The sequence below is a fragment of the Lacerta agilis genome, chromosome 13, assembly GCF_009819535.1.
Source record: "Lacerta agilis isolate rLacAgi1 chromosome 13, rLacAgi1.pri, whole genome shotgun sequence".
Lineage (NCBI taxonomy): Eukaryota > Metazoa > Chordata > Lepidosauria > Squamata > Lacertidae > Lacerta > Lacerta agilis.
In genome coordinates this window covers 10,412,745-10,422,190 of record NC_046324.1, presented here as the reverse complement: position 1 = coordinate 10,422,190, position 9,446 = coordinate 10,412,745, and the positions used below count along the sequence as shown (strand labels likewise).

The 9,446-nt window shown below is 43.4% G+C and overlaps 1 protein-coding gene across 1 annotated transcript in view; it reads left to right on the top strand.

Annotated features, from left to right (window-relative positions):
- Positions 1-1,789: 1,789 nt before the first annotated feature.
- The window catches only part of MAPK6 (mitogen-activated protein kinase 6), a 34,701-nt gene continuing 27,044 nt past the window's right edge, over positions 1,790-9,446 (top strand). The window contains exon 1 of the mRNA XM_033167337.1: positions 1,790-1,840. The gene's annotated coding sequence lies outside the window, so the exon portion shown is untranslated. The remainder of the gene's footprint in view (positions 1,841-9,446) is intronic.

Here is a 9,446-nt window from a genome sequence, read left to right as displayed (position 1 = left end):
AAGTTGTGATGCCCTCCATTGCCCCCCTCGGTTTGGCAACCAGTGAGAGGAAACTGGTCACTCTGACCACCTTTGTAGTTGGGATCAGATACAGACACACCCACATGCATGAGCGCAGCAGGACTGTAGAGGGAGAGAGTCTTTAAAAGCTTGGCTGGAGGGACGTATCACCTGTTGGGACATTTCACTAGTTCCCCCTTGGCTCTGAACTTCTTGCTTCGCTCACGTATCTCAGAACCTTGGCTTCTGGCCCGTCCGTTTGCTGCTGAGCCTATATTGCTATTAGCCTGAATAAAGATCCTTCCTTTCAAGCGAGGGGCACCGTCATCGTGTTTTGAAGGGTGGGGGCCTGTCACAATCATTGATATCCCAAATAAAAACTTACCACAAGTAAAAGTGTGGTGCAGTGCTTCAAGTGTTGGACTATGTCCCTGAGAGACCAGAGTTTGAATGCCCACTTGGCGATGAAGCTCACCGTGTGACCTTAAGCCAGTCACCCACTCTCAGCCTAACCTACAGTGCCTCAGAAGTTGTTGTGTGAGGATAAAATGGGGAGTGGGAGAACCTACGTATACCATTTCTTGAGGGAAAGTGGGGTATACCGGTAAATGCAACAAACAAACAAACAAACACATAAGCAATATTAGGGGAAATTTTCTAGTTAAGCCCTACTGTGTTCATTTCTGCTTCACAACAAATCTTTCATACAGGGGGAGTGTTCGAAGGAGCCTCCCCTCCCACTGCAATCTGAATTTTATCACCTTGGGGTTCTGCCATCTTATTCCCACTGTCCCCATTCTGCTAGACATGCTACTTGGAAGTATGTCTCGTTGAATTCTATAGGAGATTTTTGTAGTAAGCATGAATAGGCAAACAGTTGGCTATTAATTCCAGTGCTTTTTTTCCGGAGGGACGCAGGGGGGACGCATACCCCTAAACATTTTGTGAATCTAAGCTTGGCCTCATTGAGGGGCAGTATTTCAATGTGAGTAGGAAAATGAGAGTACCCCTAAACATATTTTTTTTAAAGAGTAATTTCAATGAGTCTACTCTGAGTACAACTTAGTTGGCCCAAACCTTCAGGTTGCGTCATGGAGGGCATGTCACTCATGTCATTTGGGCGTCAGCCAAAGACCTCTTCTGTTTGTCTAGAAAAAAGTCAACACTGGATCTAATTTGCCTAGATTATGGTTTTTAATCTTCCATTAAATGCATGGCTTTGGTTTAACTGCTGCGTACAGTATGTATGTGTGTATTTGTGTGTTTTAAAAAATTGCTGTTTTTTATTTCATTACCTGCAGCCCTGCAGAGAAACCTTCAAAATTAAGAAACAAACATCAACTGACCAACAATAAGCACCCTATTCATTCTAGATGTGATTTAATTAAGGTTTGGGGATTAATTTAGCCCACTGTGGCTGCAGCTCAGTAGGATGGATCCCTGAACAGAAATACAGGATCGTGTAGTTTATTTGTGGCTCTGTTCTGAAATCTGCAGCTTTGATTTACTTGAATTGATTTCCACTCGCTTTTGGGATTGGTTCGAGTTTGCTCTGTGTAAGATCTGGGAGGGACCTAGACAGTCAAATGCCAGTCCCTCCTCTCTCATTTGAATATTATGATAAATGACTGCTAGTATAACAGCTGTAGACTAGCAGGGCTCATATCACAGCAATATAACTTTCCTCTCCTCTTTCAGGTCACTGCTTTTTGACCAGCAATCTTCGGATTGAATATTTCATTTGCTCAGGGTGCCTGCTTTAAAAATTCACTTCCAGTTCCAATAGTTTCTTTTTAACTTGAAATGAAATCCAAGAGCCTGCAAGATAATCACAATAATGGTAAGGAGGCATGCATGCTCTTTTCTTTCAACAGCCAAAAGAAGAACTGTATCGGTGGGGGGGGGGGTTCATGGTTATTATGACTTGCAAAGCTTAAATAAGCTAAAATTAAACTTATATAGGAAATTGTTGAAATGTGTCAAATGTGTACCGGCATGCTGAAATAGCTCTAAGACTCATTTGCTGGCCTGTGAGGATTGGCAGTTTGTTCACCAGTGTCTCTTTAGCATAATATCAATGGGAAAGGGAATACTGTTTAATTATTTGAGGGCTTTTATTCGCGAAATAAAATGGGGTGGGATCTGAAAACAAGCAAGTGGCATTTTACTGCCAACACCTGTCCAAGTATGAAGGAAAACTGTGCATGTTAAATGTGCATGATATATTTGGAAGCTACTACATATGACATATAATCTGACATTAGTCTCGTCACTCATAAGGCAATTAGCCCACTCAGTGCCGTGGCACTGGGACCTGCAAGACTTGAGAGGAATCCCATATTATTCCAAATTAGTTTGCTTATCTGAGACAATATGCAAAGGGATATCGTGTTATTTAGCATTATCATGTTTAAACCGATTTTAATATTGTATTTATAAGTTGCTGAAACCTGCCCTAGGACCTTATGGTGAGGGTGGGAAATATTATTATTATTATTATTATTATTATTATTATTATTATTATTAATTTCAACACATTGAAAAAGATTTATAAAAAAGATTTCTGGGCAGAATCCTGTCCTGTGCATTGTGCGGCAATATATACATAAGCAATCCCCACTGAACCCATTGAGAATTACTCCCAGGTAAGCACGTATAGGATTGCAGCCCAAGTTATTTTTATTTCCATGCCTTCATTTTAATGTGTCTCTTAATCTCCCCACCACCACCGCCACAATGTGGCTATTACATTCTGTTGAAAGTTCCCCATTTAAACTGAGTTTACATCATCAGGACTTAATGCAAGTAGTAACACGGTATAATCTCTCTTCCGGTGTGGATCTTAAGGTCAAAACATGTGATGCAAGAGATCTCTGTTTGGATCTCTCTCTTTTTAAACAGCCAATGAGGGGTGGAGCTCTGTGGGAGTTTAACCCTTTTGCTCCATCTGTTATTCTGCATTGAATCCCAGATGTGCATTGGCCTCGGCACATGAAAGAATTGTATTATTGGCCACCACCCCCCCATTCTCTGCCTTAATTCTACCTTTTTGTAACTCCATAAATTGTAAGGAGTCTGATCTGCAACTCATAACAGGTACCTGCATTCAACCTGACTTTGTCCTCTTCCCTGTCCCCAAGCAGAGTTATAAATAGCTGCATTGAGTGGGTGGTTTTGATGGGGAAAACTGCAGGGAAACACTCCCTTTCCCTGGTGCCCATTGCTTCAGTCATGATGGAAGACCTCACTGGCTACTTTAATGTTGCTGTTTTAAATTAGGCACAGTGTGGTGGCAATGGTTAGGGTCTAAGACCTGGAAGACCAAGGTTCAAATTCCCAGTCAGCCAAGAAACTCATTGGGCGACCTTGGGCCAGACATTATCTCTAAGGCTAACCTACCTCACAGGGTTGTTTCAAGGATAGCATGAAGAGGGGGAGATCCACAAATGCCATCTTGAGCTCCCTGACAGGAAAGGTGGGATATAAAAGCAAAAATAGACAATACCTATAGATAAACATCCAACCGTGGATCTCCTGGGTCATGCACCTGTTTACAGCAACGTTTATTTAGGACTCTGGCTGCATAAGGGCCAGCCCAAGACATTTTGCTGCCTGAGGCAAAGGAGAAGATGGTGCCCCCCCTTCCGGTCCACGAAACAGAGAATTTCACTGCATCCGAGGACAGCATGCTAGCTTGGGTGTGGGTGTGCAGCGCACACCATGCTGCTCACACAGCTCTACCCACTCTTAACCTTTCAACATCTGCTGCCTAAGGTGGCTGTTGCACTCCTGCTAATGGTAGGACCGGCTGCAGTGTAAAGTTCAGACATTATTTAGAGCAAAGGAGGAGAACCCTTCCACTCCTGCTGAAATTACCTGCTTGATAACAAATGTAGGTCATCTTCTCGTCCCTTCTGGCCTAGCTGTACCTACTGATGTTACATGCTCCCTTCCTGTTGGGTGTAATCTTTTCTTTTTGTACTCCTACACGACAGTTCTTTTTATCTTCAGGATAACAAATGGGACCTGCAGTACAATGCTGAAATGTGTCCTCCCCTGTTTAATAAGAGCACTACAGTTCAAGCTTCTGGCCAGTCTAGAGTACTTCCTTCCATCCTTCCATACAACACCACACACCACAGTTTTCTAACTAGTATTTGACATTCTGTGACTCATTTGGGCTGGGTTTTCTTCAGTTTGTTGCCCTATTAGGGTTTGGGGTTTTGTTTTTAAGTGTTGTCATAGCTTTGAAGACCTCAAAGTTACTCTGAGTCTGTGGATAGCTTCCCTCTAGTTAGTTTCTCAGTTGGCCCCCAAGTTCATTATTAGAGGGAACTATAGTCTGAGCGGGTGGCGCTGTGGGTTAAACCACAGAGCCTAGGGCTTGCCGATCAGAAGGTTGGTGGTTCGAATCCCTGCAGCAGGGTGAGTTCTCGTTGCTCGGTCCCTGCTCCTGCCAACCTAGCAGTTCGAAAGCACGTCAAAGTGCAAGTAGATAAATAGGTACCACTCCTGCGGGAAGGTAAACAGCGTTTCTGTGCGCTGCTCTGGTTCGCCAGAAGCAGCTTAGTCATGCTGGCCACATGACCCGGAAGCTGTACGCCAGCTCCCTCGGCCAGTAAAGCGAGATGAGCGCCGCAACCCCAGAGTTGTCCACAACTGGACCTAATGGTCAGGGGTCCCTTTAGCTTTACCTTTACAGTCTGAGCAGGATCAGTGCATGCAGGTACTGCCTACAAACCCCACTGCTGGAAGTCAAAACAGTGCGCTAGTGCTGGATGCCATGGCTGCATGTTCTGAAACTTGCTGCTCCTTCTTTTTAACTGAAAATAAAGTTTAGTTGCAGCAGTGCAGCAGATGAAAATCAATGTACTTTAAAAAAAAAAAAACAACTTTACTTTGGAATCACAGACGTCGGTGTTTCAAGCATGCGTATCCTCAAATTTGAACTCCCAAATCGGGTCAGGTGATTATCTGCTGAAATTGCAAATCAGCCTTGTAACAAAAAACCTGCAGTATCTTTTTCTGGTGATCAGAAGAGAAGTTTGCACTTAGAACTACAAATAAATTTATGTAACCCATTTTAAAGCTCTCACAAATGTTCTGCTGCTAAGCGGATTGCTCTACTTAACACATTTGATGAAATACCTTCTCCAGGGTCAGGAACACTTAACAGATAGATCTCCAGAAAGACAAACGGCCGCAAACAACAAAAGCTTCTTAAGTGAACGAGGCTGTTGGATTTTTATTTTTATTTTAGACTTGCCTTGAACTTGTCATTCTTCACAAAGGTTCTGCTTGATCTGCAGAAAGAGACTGAGATCCATACATGAGGTTCATTTTGGCCACTACTTAGATACTATCTACAAAAGTAAACAGAAACAACCTTTTAATAACCTTTTATGGCTTTAAAAGAAAAATAGACAAATTAGACAAATTATTGGAGGATAAAGCGGATCTATTATGAAACTGATGAAGCTTAAGCTTCAAGGCCCCTAGTCCCAGTGGGGCCCCAGAAGTGACTTTATTGCTCAAAAATTTGGGGTCTTGGAGATCCAGTTTTAGCCGCACAACTCAAAAACTATAAGGCATAGGATTTTTTTTATTCACACCAGTGACCTTGGCCATGTGGGGTAATCTAGTACAGCAATTTTAAACCAAAATCTGAGATGCAGTACTTTTGTTTTGTTTTAATGTGGTGATCTGTCGTGGAACGACCCCATTGAAGAAGATTACAGTGATTACCCAGACCTGGTTGTGAAGGGGCCCCCATAACAGTTTAAGCTTCAGGGCCACAAAAATGTTGGTCAGCCACTGGATAAGGCTACTAGCCATGATGGCTATGTTCTGCCTTCATCATTAGAGGCAATATCACCCTGGATGCCAGCTGCTGAGAGGGTGCTGTGGTGCTCATTTTCCAGGCTCCTCATAGGAAACTGGTTGGCCACTGAGAGAACAATAACCCTCTCAACTGTCCCAATAAAACTGAGACATCTCATTTTCTTGCGCAAGAGCACAGTGCCATATCGCCACGAAAAATAGTGTTTTTTGGGGGGGGGAGGGCAGCACTCTTTTGTGGTGCCCCAAAATGCACACTTTTGGGCACCGTGCTCATGGGGAAAGCACGTCTTTCAGGGCTGCAATCTCGCACAGGTCACATAACTCGTGTGGGGAAGTGGCCCTGGAAGACATGGGGAGGAAGGGAAAGGAGAATGTTAGCCGCTTTGAGACTCCTTCGGGTAGTGATAAAGTGGGATATCAAATCCAAACTCTTCTTCTTCTTCTTCTTCCCGGGTTTTTTGCCTCGACATGCTGGAGGGTATGGAACAAGATGATGAACTAGATAGGCCAGAATCTTTGTATGTTCTTAACTAGATGGGTCTTTGGTCTTCTTTCGATATGCTGGATTGATGCTGTTCTTCTGCGATGCCACAGAGCATAGTACTATGTTTAGTGGTCTGTGGCGTCACAGTTTTATCCACTTCCCACTAAGCAATGCTTGTTGCACCACGGAAGTACTCTAGTGTGAAAGAAGCGCAATTCTCAGAACAGTATCAATCCTGCATATCGCATGTCCCAGAGTTACTTTTGCCAGCCAAGGCTCTCTTAAACTTGCTCCAATCTCAAAACTTTGTATCCCCTTCGTCCGCCCCCATTCTGGCTGATGGGTTGTGACACAATTCCAGTAGCCACCAACCATCAAGATTCAAATGGCCGGAATCATGTGCCAGGCTAGGAGATTATTTTGAGAGACGCTGATGACATCAGTGCATTTGCAGGAAAGTAATCCCAGATGGGAATGAGTCGCCTTCTCGGTATTCGGTATGGTTAAGGGAAAAAAGAGTAAAAGCAAGAGGAGTGATTTTGTGGGAACTCCTACTATGAAAGTGTGGTTTTATCAGCTGAGCATCAGTTTGCAGAAAGGCTAGTGGAGAACAGCCGGCATCAAGGACAGGCATCCCCAACCTTCGGCCCTCCAGATGTTTTGGACTACAATTCCCATCATCCCTGACCTGTTAGCTAGGGATCATGGGAGTTGTAGGCCAAAACATCTGGAGGGCTGCAGGTTGGAGATGCCTGTTTCTAGGAGGTCCAGCCTTCTCCTGAAGGGATCCAGGTACCAGCTAAAGCACCCTGCCTTATCTCCAAAACCCAAACCTGCCCCACAGTTGGCTCTGGAGCATCAGTTAGGTATTGTGCTGAATGTTCACCTGAAGATCATACTCTTGAGAGGATCCAAACTCTTTCCCCAGACCTGCATTTCTCACCTTATTCCTTCTTTGCAGCTAATTATTTAACTGGGGTGATTTACTGACTATTACTTCATCTCCATTTTTGTTGTTGTTGTTGTTACTTCACCCTGATTTCTTTTTGCTATAATCCGTGACATTACATAGGTGAACTTATTTTACAGATTTTCATACCTCCCTTCAATAAATATTTCTAGAGCAGTTTACAATGTGTGTGAGTGCTGGGAGGGAAGTCTCTGTGACAATATCACCCAGGACCAATTAAGCTAAGTCAGAGTGAGGGCAAGGCGATGCAGGAATTGTTTTCATCCCTCTGGATGTGCAAAAAAAAAAAACTTGCCTGCCATTTGCCCTTCCTCCAGCAGAAGTGCTAAATGGTGTGTTTTTCATAAGGGCAAAAGTGTTTGTGAAAGTTGTATTCTGTTACAACTCAATACTAAGTATTGTTGTAGAAATATCTGCCTAGATTGCCCTAAACCAGGGGTCAGCAAACTTTCTTAGCGGGGGGCCGGTCCACTGTCCCTCAGACCTTGTAGGGGCCGGACTATATTTTGGGGGGAAAAATGTGAATGAATTCCTATGCCCCACAAATAACCCAGAGATCCATTTTAAATAAAAGGACACATTCTACTCATGTAAAAACACGCTGATTCACGGACCATCCGCGGGCCAGATATAGAAGGCTATTGGGCCGCATCCGGCCCCCGGGCCTTAGTTTGGGGACCCCTGCCCTAAGCGAACAGTCAGATTCTAATTGTTTGTAGCCAATGGCCATTCAAAATATAAATCACAAAAACAAACAAGGGAACCCAAGAGTAAATTACGGTAAAAGACATCCTTTTTCAGATTACTAAAACTTGGCAGTCAACTCTGTTTGGGATCAAAATATGTAACCTGTAATTTTCTCACTGCTAGCACATGTAAAGTTACCATATAGGGGACCGTCTAATTTTGAAACCATCAGACTGACCTTCTGGGAAATTATAAAATGAACAGAGGAATCTCTCCCTACATGAACTGTGCAAAGTTGGTTGTAGCCAATGTTAATCCTACTCTGAGTAGACTCGCTGAAATTAATGGACATGACTAGTGTAGGTTTAGTAATTTCACTTGGTAGAACTAGGATATACAGTAACTCAGCCTTTTCAATCAGGCCTAGTCCACATACATAAAAACAATGATTTGTTGGCTTATTAAAATAATTTATTGGTCAGATACTCTGTGGACACAGATCTAAGTGAGTAAATGCATGTCTTAATAGGGGGAGAAACCTGAAGATACATATCCCTTTTATGGGTTGGTTGATTTAATTTTAATACAGCAATCTGAAGACTTAGAATGAAAGATACAGCCACTCTGGGCGGCTTCCAACAAAATATTAAAATACAGTAATCCATCAAACATTAAAAACTTCCCTAAACAGGGCTGCCTTCAGATGTCTTCTAAAAGTCTGGTAGTTGTTGTTCTCTTTGACATCTGATGGGAGGGTGTTCCACAGGGTGGGTGCCACCACCGAGAAGGCCCTCTGCTTGGTTCCCTGTAACTTGGCTTCTCGCAGCGAGGGAACCACCAGAAGGCCCTCGGTGCTGGACCTCAGTGTCCGGGCAGAATGATGGGGGTGGAGACGCTCTTTCAGGTATACTGGACCGAGGCCGTTTATGGCTTTAAAGGTCAGCACCAACACTTTGAATTGTGCTCGGAAACATACTGGGAGCCAATATAGGTCTTTCTATGACTCCCTACAGCAGAATTAGGTAGCAAAACAGACTGTACCACTTCAGATTGTAGGTGTAGGCTTTAGAATTTTGATTCTCCCCTAGCAACTGATCATACCTCCCCGAAAACTTCACCTCCCCTCGTGCTTTGTAAACCCTTGCTTTAGAGATGCCATCCAATCCATTTGTCATCAGAGGTTTTGGACCTGCCTTATCTTGCGCTATGCTGCTATAAGCCGTCAGTAAAATGATCTCCTCTGCCCGTGCGCCTTGAGTGAGAGAAATTTCCATTCCCCTTTTTGCTGTCGTATCTCACATTACAGCACTTACTACAGCTTCTTAATTTAAATTACCCTTCATGACAAGGCATTTCTCAAACACCACCCCTGATTTACAACTTGGCATTCGAATTATATTGCACTGGCAAATGATAATTTCTTTAAAAAAGCAAAGTGTGGACTTTGATCTGAAATGGTTATGG